The sequence below is a fragment of the Bos indicus x Bos taurus genome, chromosome 10 (assembly GCF_003369695.1).
Source record: "Bos indicus x Bos taurus breed Angus x Brahman F1 hybrid chromosome 10, Bos_hybrid_MaternalHap_v2.0, whole genome shotgun sequence".
Classification (NCBI taxonomy): Eukaryota; Metazoa; Chordata; class Mammalia; order Artiodactyla; family Bovidae; genus Bos; species Bos indicus x Bos taurus.
This window is the reverse complement of record NC_040085.1, coordinates 37,849,508-37,861,894: the sequence shown is the minus strand read 5'-3', so window position 1 is coordinate 37,861,894 and position 12,387 is coordinate 37,849,508. Positions and strand designations below refer to the sequence as shown.

General features: G+C 40.3%; 1 long non-coding RNA gene and 1 pseudogene across 1 annotated transcript in view; one reads left to right on the top strand and one right to left on the bottom strand.

Moving 5' to 3' along the window:
* Positions 1-9,687, top strand: part of LOC113900203 — a 61,944-nt gene extending 52,257 nt beyond the window's left edge. The window contains exon 3 of the long non-coding RNA XR_003513086.1: positions 6,957-9,687. This is a non-coding gene — a long non-coding RNA (uncharacterized LOC113900203). The remainder of the gene's footprint in view (positions 1-6,956) is intronic.
* Positions 9,688-10,155: 468 nt separating this feature from the next.
* LOC113899510 lies at positions 10,156-12,166 on the bottom strand (annotated as a pseudogene).
* Between the last annotated feature and the right edge of the window lie 221 nt (positions 12,167-12,387).

Genomic DNA, 12,387 nt, shown 5'->3' with positions numbered 1-12,387 from the left:
AGTTGCTTAGTCATGTCCGACTCTGCGACCCCATGAAATGCATGCCAGATTTCCCTATCCTTCACGAACTCCTGGAGCTTGCTCAAACTCTTGTCCATTGAGTCGGTGATGTCATCCAATCATCTCGTCCTCTGTTATCCCCTTCTCCTCCTGCCTTCAATTGTTCCCAGCATCAGAGTCTTTTCCTATGTGTTGGCTCTTTGCATCAGGTGGCCAAAGTACTGGAGCTTGAGCTTCAGGATCAGTCCGTCCAATGAATATTCAGGGTTGATTTCCTTTAGAATCCTAGAGTAACACAAATCAGATCAAGAAGTAGTCACTGAAATAAAGACCAAATATGAAAAGCCACATTTAAACATCATACTTAATGGTGAAAAACTGAAAGGTTTTCCTCTAAAATAAGGAATAAGGCAAGGATGTACACTCTTGACACTTCTGTTCAATATAGTACTAAAAGTTTTAGCCAGAGCAATTAGACAAGAGAAAGAAATAAAACACATGCAAATCAGGAAGGAAGAAGTTTAACTGTCCCAATTTGCAGATGACATGACCTTATGCCGGGGACCAGCCCCGGCTGATCCAGGGTATTCGAAGGAGAGACGGCGTAGGCGAAGATCAGGAAACAATTGCTTAATTAAACGTTAATTAAGGATATAAAGAGTAATAGAATGAGGATAGCTCAGTGAGGAAATTCAGTGGAGAAAAGAGGCTGAAATAAGGATAGCTCAGTGAGGAAATTCAGTGGAGAAAAGAGGCTGAATAATTCAGCCAGAAGGTAAGAGAAAGAACGACATGGTGAGACCAAGTTTCGGTGAACAAGGCCCGCACTTTATTTTCCAAAGTAGTTTTTATACCTTAAATTATGCATAGAGGATAATGGGGGAAGGGGTAGAGTCATGCAGCAAGCCAGGCTTTCTTCCTGCAAACTTATCATATCAAAAGCTTAGGTGATTTGCATCATCTTCTGGCCCGGAGGCCTGTTAACATTTTAAGACCTTTGCTTCAGAAAACTTATTTTTCTCTAAAGGTGATTGGTCAGGAGCCACCCTCCAAAAGCATTAGATAAAGTTGCATTCCTACGGAGCAAAGGTGTGGTGGGCTATAACAAGAAAAAGAATTAACTCAAGGGTCCCAGGTTACAAACATTAAAGCTACTACTTACACCAATTATATTAATCAATACACTGCCAGGGACACAGCAGGTAAGGGATATGGAAACTTAGCAGCAAACATTGGCCCAACAAGTGAAAATCCCTTCACCAATACAATTTCTAATCAATCTTTTAACTACTCAAAAGAATCTGTGTTTAGACAGTTTAGAACATCTCCTGCCTCTCACAGTTGGGAGGCTCTGAACAATCACATGTGGCCGGAAAAACCTATTCAGGCAGGCTAGAGGATTTCCAAAGGAGTTTGTAGGTTAAACACTGTCACACCCAGGAATTATTAACTGGAACTGTAAGCTAACTCTTTTTTCAGAGAGAGGTAGTGGGGGACAGCCCCCCGTAAAGTCAGAGGTGTAGGTGAAAGCACAAAGCAGAAAGTAGGCAGACTCTGGTTTTGGGGGTATATGCTCGAGAATTTCCAGGGGGACTCCTGAAGCTCAATCCCGCCTTTGCGTATGCCAAGCCTCCTTCCTCATGACCTTTGTCATGGGCGGAGTTCCTCACACTGGCTACCGGCAGTGACAGAATTCCAGTTGAGCTATTCTAGATCCTGAAAGATGATGCTGTGGAAAGTGCTGCACTCAATATGCAATATGCACTCAATATGCAATATGCCGGCTCCCGGCAACCTTATATGTAGAAAACCCTAAAGATTCCACAAGAAGACTCTTAGAATTAATAAACTAATTCAGTTAAGTTGCAGGATGTAAAATTAACATACAAAATTCAGTTATGTTTCCATACACTAATAATAATCAATCTGAAAAGGAAATTAAGAAAAAAATTTCATTTACAACAGCACCAAAAACAAATATTTAGAAATAAATTTAATGAAGGAAATTATTTGTATAGTGAAACTACAAAACATTGATGAAATAAATGAAAGAAGACACAAATTGAGAGTCACTCTATGTTCATGGATTAAAAGATGTAATTATGTTAAAATCCTCATGTTATCCAGAGCAATCTACAAATTCAAAGAAATCACTATCAAAATTCCATTGACATGTTTTACAGAGATAGAAAAGCAATTCTAAAACTCACGTGGGTGCATAAAAGACCATAAAGAGTCAAATTAATCTTGAAATGGAACAAAATTCATGCCATCACACTTGCTGGTTTTAAAATATATTACAAAACTATCATAATCAAAACAATGTAGTACCAGTATAAAGACAGACCTATGGACTAACGAAACAGAATAGAGATCCCAGAAATAAATCCACACATATATGGCCAACTGATCTTCAACAAGAACACCAAAAATACAGAATAGGGAAAGGTTAGTCTCTTCAACAATTGGTGCTGGGAAAACTGGATATCTACAGACAAAAGAATGAAATTGGACTCTTATACCACACAAAAATCAGCTCAACATGGAATACAGACTCCAATGAAAGACCTGAAACTATAAAATTCCTAGGAAAAGACATATAGGAAAAGTTTCATGACATTGGTCTATGCAATGCTCCATAAATATGACATCAAAAGCACAGGCAACAAAAATGAAAATAGACAAGTGGGACTACATCAAACTGAAAATCTTCTGTACACCCCAAACCACCAACAGAAAGACAATGTATGGAATAGGAAAAAATATTTACAAACTACATATCTGATAAGTGGTTACTCTCCAAAAAATGTAAGGAACTCCTACAATTCAATAGAAAAAATTCCTAATATACCAATTTTAAAAATAAGCTAAGGAGTTGAATAGACCTTTCTCATAGAGAAGACATGTAAATGGCCAACAGGTGTATGAAAAAATGCTCGATGACATTACACATCAGGGAAATGAAAATCAAAACCACAGGGAGATTTCACTTCATATATTTAGGATGGCTATTATGAAGACAACATGTTTTGACAAGGATGTAGACAAACTTTAACCCTTGCACACTGTTGGTAGGAATGTAAAATGGTGCAGCCCCCATTTCATGGAGATAACTCAAAAAATTAAAAATAGAGCTACTGTATAAACCAGAAGCCCCATTTCTGTGTGTTTATCCAAAAGAACTGAAATCAGAATCTCAAAGACCTATTAGAACTTATGGGTGAGCAGCACTATTCACAATAGCCAAGATATGGAAACAACCTAAATATCCATTGACAAATGAAAGGATAAAGAAAATATGGTATATACATATAATTGAATTCAGCCTTAAAAAAGAAGGAAATTCTGCAATATGTGACAACATGGAGGACATTATGCTAAGTAAAATAAGCCAGTCATAGAAGATAAATATTGCATGAATCTGCTTGTATGAGGTATCAAAAGTAATCAAATTAATAGAATCCAAGAATAGAATGGTGGTTTCTAGGGAATGGGAAGAAGGAGAAATAGAGACTTACTAATCTATGGGCATAAAGTCGTAGTTAAACAAGATGAATAAGCTCTAGAGATCGACACTTTAACTATAGTCAATGAGAATGTTTTATTAAGAGGGTATATCTCATATGAAATATTCTTACCACGATAAAAGAAAACAAACAAAAAAGTAGTCATTGAACTTGTCATTGAACTCATAGCATGAGCAGGGCATATAGGAATTGTTCTGTCCCAGAAATGCAAAGGCACGCTGGTAAAGAAGATCCCAGAGACAAAGATTTAATATACAATTACCTCTCAGTTATCATAGCAAGGGGATTTTTAAAATTAATAAACACTTATTACATCATTCACACTTCCTGGCTACTTTGACCATTTTACAATGCAATAGTGTTTTGTTTCAAGTGTAAAATAATTGGAAGGAGTTTTACTCATTAATATCAGCTATAGTGCATTTTCTGCCATCTTGCCACCTTAAGACCATTTGGGCATGCTGATTTATGTTGTCACAGCAGTTCAACATCTAGTCAATTAAATCTGAAGAAACCCAGTTTTTCATTAGGTGATTTGGAATTCCAACAATAAACAACTGGTTTTGTTGATTGCTTTGGCTGAATTGATTAAATGCCTCTGAGATATAGTAGAAACACTTCAGTTTGTATGACAGCATTGCATTTCTGCTTTCCAGTAATTATAGTCTCCGTTGAGCCAATATTTCCAAAGGAAATGCTGTGAAATGTTCTGAATTGGTGTTTCATTTACAATATATTATTATCTTTATTATATTTACCTGAAATAGGGAATTAGCAAAAACAAAGCCACAGGTAAAGCAGAATAGATGAGCTGCTTGTACCCAACCAAAGTTCATCTAGAGAAGTTGAATATAAACACAGTATTTCTATATCTGTGAGGCACTTAGAAAGTAATAGTCATTAAAAGCCCACAAATGCCTCTTGGCACATCTGTTTATAGTGATGAACTTAAAGAAAACATCATGGTCACTCATTCTGTGTTTAAAGACTTAGGGAACTATTCCTTCTTAATGACTGTGCATCTTCTAAGTGCATCTTAATGACTGTGGTGGCCCCGAACTTGTGCTGCTCAGATATCTGCTGTGATGAGCATAGTTGACTATTGCCCTACTAGCTGCCCCTCTGAATGTACCACTGCATTTGTGCCAAGGTCACAATTCCCACTGGAGAAGGAAATGGCAACCTACTCCAGTATTCTTTGCTTGGGAAATCCCATGGGCAGAGGAGCCTATTGGGCTACAGTCCATGGAGTTGCAAGAGTTGGACATGACTTAGTGGCTAAACCACCACCACCACAATTCCCACAGGCTGCTTCTAGTGACTGAATGAACATGATGAAGATCAAATGTGTTCTGTTCCTAAGAAACACGTTGTTGTTCAGTCGCTCAGTCATATCCAACTCTTTGTGACCCCACAGACTACAGCACACCAGGCTTCTCTGTCCATCACCATCTCCCAAAGCTTGTCCAAATTCATGTCCATTGAGTAAGTAATGCCATTCAACCATCTTGTCCTCTGTTACCCACTTCTTATTCTGCTTTCTATCTTTCCCAGCATCAGGGACTTTTCCAATGAGTCGGCTCTTTGCATCAGTTGGCCAAAGTATCGGAGCTTTAGCTTCAGCATCAGTCCTTCCAATGAATATTCAGGGTTGATTTCCTTTAGGATTGACTGGTTTGATCTCCTTGCAGTCCAAGGGACTCGCAAGAGTCTTCTTTAATGCCATAGTTCAAAAGCATCAATTATTCAACAGTCAGCCTTATTTTTGGTCCAACTCTCACATCCATACATGACTACTGGCAAAACCAAAGCTTTGACTTTATGGACCTTTGTCAGCAAAGTGATGTCTCTGCTTTTTAATATGCTGTCTATGTTTGTCATAGCTTTTCTTCCAAGGAGCAAGAATCTTTTAATTTTATGGCTGTAATCACTGTCCACAGTGATTTTGGAGCCCAAGAAAATAATGTCTTTCACTGTTTCCATTTTTTCCTCATCTATTTGCCATGAAGTAATGGGACCAGATGCCATGATCTTAGTTTTTTGAATGTTGAGTTTTAAACCAGTTTTTTCACTCTCTTCTTTCACCTTCATCAAGAGGCTCTTTGGTTCCTTTTCACTTTCTGCCATAAGGGTGGTGTCTTTTGCATATCTGAGTTTATTAATATTTCTTCCGGCAATCTTGAGTCCAGCTTGTGCTTCATCCAAAGACAACTTCAATGGCTAACTTAGTTTGAGAACTTCCCATTGGCTTGGCTGAACCTCTTTGGGAGCCACACCCAGTCTGAGACTTTTACCACCCAACCTTCCTACCCATTCTCTTTCCACGAGAGTCAGACTTTGCTTCCATCTGAAAGCTCTCTCTCCCTTCTCCTGCTCTCTCTCCATTTGTGCTTACAGCTGTTACCCTCTCTTGCACCTCTCTTGTACCTCATCTTACCCCATCTTGACATCTACTTCTTGGAGGACTTGAACTCACAATGACCTTGATTTTACACTATCACCCAAAACAAAATCAAGAAAACCTGAAGCTGTGCCTAGAGTAACAAAACAAAACACCCAAATCTAGAACTTTAATAGTTTTCTTATCGGAGTCACAAATTCACTGTAAAATTTTGTGATGTTACTTCTCTTTGTATTTTGCATGTCAGAACTACCCACAGCAGCATGATACTATGAGAAAAAGTCTTGCTTCTCCCTACATGTACCCTCTCTTATTCGAAGACTGATACAGAATATATAACTAATGAAGACCTAGTGTATAGCACAGGGAATTCTACTCAGTGCTCTGTGGTGACCTAAATGGGAAGGAAATCTAAAAAAGAGGGGTTATGTATATACATACAGCTGATCCACTTTGCTACAGCAGAAACTACCACAATATTGTAAAGCAACTATACTCCAATAAGAAATTTTTTAAAAGATTGATGCAGAGATATTGAAAACTATCTTTCATGTAAAAATTTATAGTTTATATTAACTAATATATTTTAAATAATTTTACGTGTTCCTGCTTAAAAAATTTTTCCCGTTAGAAAATCATTATGAAAAGTACAGAACATTATTTTAAAAAATTAAAATCACCAGCATCCCAGCATCCAAAGATACACGCTATCCAGAGTTACCATTTTGGATGCTTTTGTCTGTATTTTTTTCTATCCAGGCATTGATATCTACACAGGTGAGATAATACTCTCTATATAAATTTAGTATCCTGCTCTTTCCCATGGTATTAATTTTTTTATGAAACACTTTTAATATCTACACAATATTCCATTGTACATTATCTTATGATTTACTTCACTCTTACCTTACTATTCGAATTCAGGTAATTTCTAATTTCCCAGCTATTATAAACAGCCTATGATGAATGTATGTGTTCATAAAGCTTTAGTTTACAGTTTGGTGTTTTTTTTTTTCCTTTCTATATAGATCCCTAAAAGCCTTTCCTGGCTTCCTGATAAACCTGCAGATGAGGAGAATCAACAAGCTTTCTTCCCGCATTCATGTTAGAAGGATACCAAAGGCTCATTGCTGGGCCTGTATCCTTCTGACAATACCAACGTATAAAATCAGGGAGTTGAATGAGATAATCCCATCTTTCCATCCATACTTAATATTTCTTAAATATTCGATTAGTGGACTTAGCTCCTCTCTGGTTCTATAATTTTCCTTATACCCTTTAGGGCTGTAAGACACAAACGTACACAATGATAATGATGCATCCAGGCTGTTACTATATTGTCTTTATACCATAGAGAACACTCAGAATTATATAGGAATGTGTTGGCTCTGTGACGCCGTTCTCTCCAGCACATACAACTTATTTCTGTCTGTTTTTAAATTACTTTAGGCTTCTAAGTATTAAGAACTATATTATAGCTCTGTGAACCAACTCACTGAGCCTTCTAATATTAACCCGATCAAAATGTTGTTCACTTGCTAGATATTAATTTTTTCTTTTGTGTTCCCTGAACTTACCCTTGACTCTACCTTCATTAAAAAAAGACTGTATTGTGTTTCACGGTTCATGACCTTGTACTAGGAACTGAGTTACAAAAATGTTATTCTTGATGTCAAGGAATTTCTAGTTTAAAAACCATGACACTGAAGACAAAGGAGCATCTAACAACCCATCTGGGTCTCAGTGCCTGCCAGGTGCTGAGGGCCGCTTGGGGAGTTCAGGAAAGAGAGGTTCTGGGTAATTCCAGGTTTCCAGAGGCTGGAGCCAGTGCAATATTATGTTCCTCAGAGGGAAATCTGTGAAGGAAATGGGATTCTGGAAGCTTTTCAAATTGCAGTGGTGAGGCTTGGGGTCTGCCAGAGAGAGAACATTTCAAGATCTGGGATCTAAATCAGGAAAGATTCTTTTTCCTGATAAAGGTGGAAGCAGAGCCATCTAATGTTTTACAGATTGAAAATACAGATTCAGAATAAATAGCGATGATAACTTAGGAAAGGCAGGTCTTAGCAAATGGCAGAGCAAACAATCAGTGAGAGTTAGTGTGGAGAATTAAGGCTAAGCACTTGGACACACTAAAATGCTTACAGGAGGCAATGCAATTACTTTCAGATGTGCTGGACCTAATTAGGCTCACTTATTGCTTTTAATAATAACTGCTCTTTATAAAATACAGTAGTTCTGCCTCTTTGCTCACACATAATGTATTGTGAGCTTTACCTGGCTTTGCCATCAAGGACAGCGTGAGGGGTATGGGAAAAACACTGCTTCTCCCCTAAATGAACTTGGAGTGGAGAAAGTGAAATGTAGCTCTTAGATTGGCAGTATCACCAATAATCAGTTAATGCTAAGCTGGGATATGTTTTCCAAATGAGGATGTTTCAACATAATAATAATATGCTAACTGGTTCCCAAGTTTAAGCACAGAAGAAGAACCTTAGATAGGGCTCCCCGGAAAACAAAGCATGAGACACAGGCTGGGGTGTCGAGTTGAATTGGGAGGTGGCCCCAAGGAGCAGTAGTGTGGCTGCTGAGAGAAGGAGACAGAATACGAGAAAGAATAATACACGGTGACTTTTTGACATTAGAGCAGCCTGTATTTGAGGTCAATACAGGGAGAGTTTTTACCGCTGTGGACATCAGGGACTTGTCTCATCACAGGTCCTCAGAGGAACTGTGGCCAGTGTGTCCCAGGATTGTCCCACTGAAGGACAGTGTGGCGGGGGGCAGGGGTCATTCACTCACTGCGTGTTCCTCATTCTCCAAAGTTCCTCCCCTAAGGCGTTAACACTCCCACACTTCTACATCACGTCCATGTGGACCAAGCAGACTTTGGAGAAAGTCCCAAGGCAGAAAGCAGAGAGATGGCCAGGCATGTGCCTGAGGTGAGACATGTCACTCAGAGGGACTGTCCACTGACCAGCTCCAGGGTCCCCTGCCGAGGTCTGCGCTGGAGCCAGATGAGCCAGGGGTTCAGTTAGGCCTACGGAGGACAGTGCCTTGACTTTTCGTTGCTGCCTCTTCCACTGCCTCTCTCGCTAGTGTGTTCCTTGTTGCCTCAGTCGTGGGGCTGTCTTCTGGACCCTCTTCCTAGGGAACACAGTCACTGGTTAGGGTCTCGGTGTCCTGTCATAAACCAGTGCTAACAAGCCCTCTGACTTTTCTCTCCACACTTCACCCAGGCAGCTGTGGCACCTCTGCCTCATTTGTTGTAAGCTATTTTTTCTGTCCAACCAACAAAGAACCCAGCCAGCAACCTATTAAGTGTCCTTGCCAGGAAATTAGATCTTGAGCCCTGGGACGGTGGTCCTGGGTTGATAAATGCTCCCTATACCATGCTCCCCTTCATACTCTACCTCCCTCAATCCAACACACTCAAGATCCACTCCCACACATGTTCCTGTCAGTACATTTTAGTGAGATCCTGAAGTTCTTCCAGTAAGAAAGATGTCTGTTGCTGCCACAGTACTGCTTGGGCTATGCAGAGACCTGACCCAAATTATTAAAATCTGGTGATATCCATGTCTTGACTATTGTAAATAATGCTGCTCTGAATATTAGGGTCTTGTATCTTTTGTAAAAAGAGATTTATCTTTTCCAGTTATGTGTCAAGAAGTGAGCTTGCTGGGTCAGATGGTAACTCTAAACAACCTAAATTTTCATTAACAGATAAACTGATAAAGAAGATGTGGTGTGTGTATGTGTGTGTGTGTGTGTATGTATGTGTATATATATATATATATATATATAATGGAATATTACTCAGCCGTAAAAAAGAAGCAGCATGGATGTACCTAGAAATGATCATACTAAGTGAAGTAAGTCAGACAGAAAAGGACAAATTATCATATGATATCACTTATTTGTGGAACCCAAAAAAATGATACAAATGAATTTATTTACAAAGCAGAAATAGATTCACAGATATAGAAAACAAATGTATGGTTACCGAAGGGGAAACGGAGTTGGGGGAGGGATAAAGTCAGAGATTGAGATTAACAGATATACACCAGTATAAATAAAATAGACAAACCATAAGGACATACTGTATAGCGCAGGGAACTATCAATATATTCAATATCTTATGATAATATATCATGAAAAAGAATCTGTAAAAGAATATGTGTATATGTGTAACTCAATCACTTTTCCATACACCTGAAACTAACACATCATTGTAAATCAACTATGCTTCAATTAAAAAGTCTGATGGCAATGATGGAAGGTGGGATTAATCTTGAAAAGGACAAGAATCATCGTCCATCTACCTCAGGTGAAGCCTTGTGTCCTCTGTTGGCAAAGAGGAGCTTCTCTTCTCTAGGAAGATGGAGGGGAGTATTTCTTCCCACTTAGAGGAATCCAGGGCTTTGAAATTCTCAGGTGCATCCACAAAACATGCCTGATGAAGGTGAAGCGATACAAGTCCATTAAAAAAAAACAAAAATGCTTCCAGCCAGACTCCTTTCTCCGAGGTGCAGCCCCATTCTCTATTCTGGTGTCTCTCGTGCTCCTGGTTCCTTTCTTGGAAATAACCATCATGCTGATCCTTATTAAGAAGCAGGTCCTGATGCCTCCTGCTGTCCTGCTGCTCTCTTGGGACTAGCTAGACGATTTCTCCCAGAACAGATGTCTTTTTCTGGAAGAGCTCCTGCTGGCACCCACACTGTAGGACTTGGCTTCAGTGCCATGAACCACTTAAGGGAGATGAGGACATAGCAACACTCATCACTGGTGACCTGAGACTGTTTGATAACAGCAATAGCTGTGTGCAGCATCTCAGTCGAGTCACTGGAGTCCCCTGTGCCAGCTCCAGAAATCACTTTGAAGTTGGCATTGCTCTGGTTTGCTTCATGATCTCTCCAAATTCAGCTTCATTCACCATTGAGGGTCGAAAGCCTAAACCTTGTCTGCCAAGGTGGATAGAGGGGTCAAAGGCCTTCATGTAAATATCTGATGGAGGCCCTACTGTAGCATTTGGTGAAGGAAATAAGGCTGGATTGAGGTAAAGGGCAGGTGGAATGGCCCAGGGAGAAGTATAGCTACAAAAGGAGGTAATGGAGGGGCAGGAGATGCTCGTGGGAGATGCCAGAAGGAAGAGGAAGACTCCAAATGTTGAGGAGAGAGGCGGTAGGGATAGAATTGGGCCTGAGACCAGACTCATCAGGTGAAGGACTGGAGGAGAGCGATTGAAGTCAGGCAGCACATGGCAGGGCTTATCCTTTTAGGCAGGTGTGAGTACAAGGTTCTCAATGTATGGCCATCAGAAGAATTACTAGAATACTGTGTTAGTCCTTTATACCTATTTCCACTCTTGAGACTTAAACACATTCACATTCTGAGCCTCTGCCTCAAATTATGACAGGTCTGCCAGGTGGCTAACCCCACGTCCACTTTTTCTCCATTAAGTACTTTTCTGGAAAGAGTTTCCAATAATTTTGTGGACCGGGTTTTCAGAGGCTACCACCACCTCAGCATACCCCCACTGGCTATTTGCCCCATCCTCTGCAAATTTCAACCCCAGCACATCACAGACTCCTACAAAGGGAATAACCTGGCTCAAGACCTGGTCTGCGGTCCACCAGGAGAAGCCACTCACATGGACAGCGGGTTGTCTATTACTCCAGCCACTGCAGGTATGCAGAATTGCCTGCAGGACATTGTTGCTGGGCTTGGAATTGATTCCTGGTGAACAGGAGGCGGTGCCTCGGAACTGCTGCTTCTGTCATCTGAGGGCTGTGAGGTGGACCTCAATGAATGCGGTTGCTTTTCCCATAACATCCAAGCTGTGATGTGGTTCCAGCTGACGGAGGCATGGTGAGAGTCCTGCAATGCCCACTGAGGGTGGTTCTTCAGGCATCTGCAGGCAAGCTGCATCTAACATGAGAAGAAACAGGGCATGTAAGGTGAGACTTGGCTTGTGGGAGGGAGAGGCACTGGAGACCCTTCTGGCTCAGTGGGGAGAGACTAAACTGGACTGAATTCTTCCTCTGTTCTCTGAACATTTCTAACATAGCCCTTAATCAGTCACTGAGGGAGTCTCCCCAGGGTTGAAAAGCCATGTTGCCTTGGGTCAGAGGCTACAGCTTGTAGCTTTTTCTCCTTGTTCCCAACCCCCTCCTCGCCTCCCCTTAAGACAGGGCACCTGTCAACTGGCCCAGTGGTGTAAACAATGTGCTTAACCTCAAGGGCAGCTCTGGGGATCTTTTTAAAATGTAGAGATAATCAAATAAGGTGATGATTCAAGAAAAAAAAAATCAAAAATGGCTGGAAAAGCCATTTACCTAGAGGACTTTTTTCACCCCATCTTTATTTTGTTTTCACTTGATATAATTTTTAGTTTTAATTACTACTGATAGCAACTGGGGAGAGATGTCTTGTCCTGCTGTTGTTCACTATTTATCT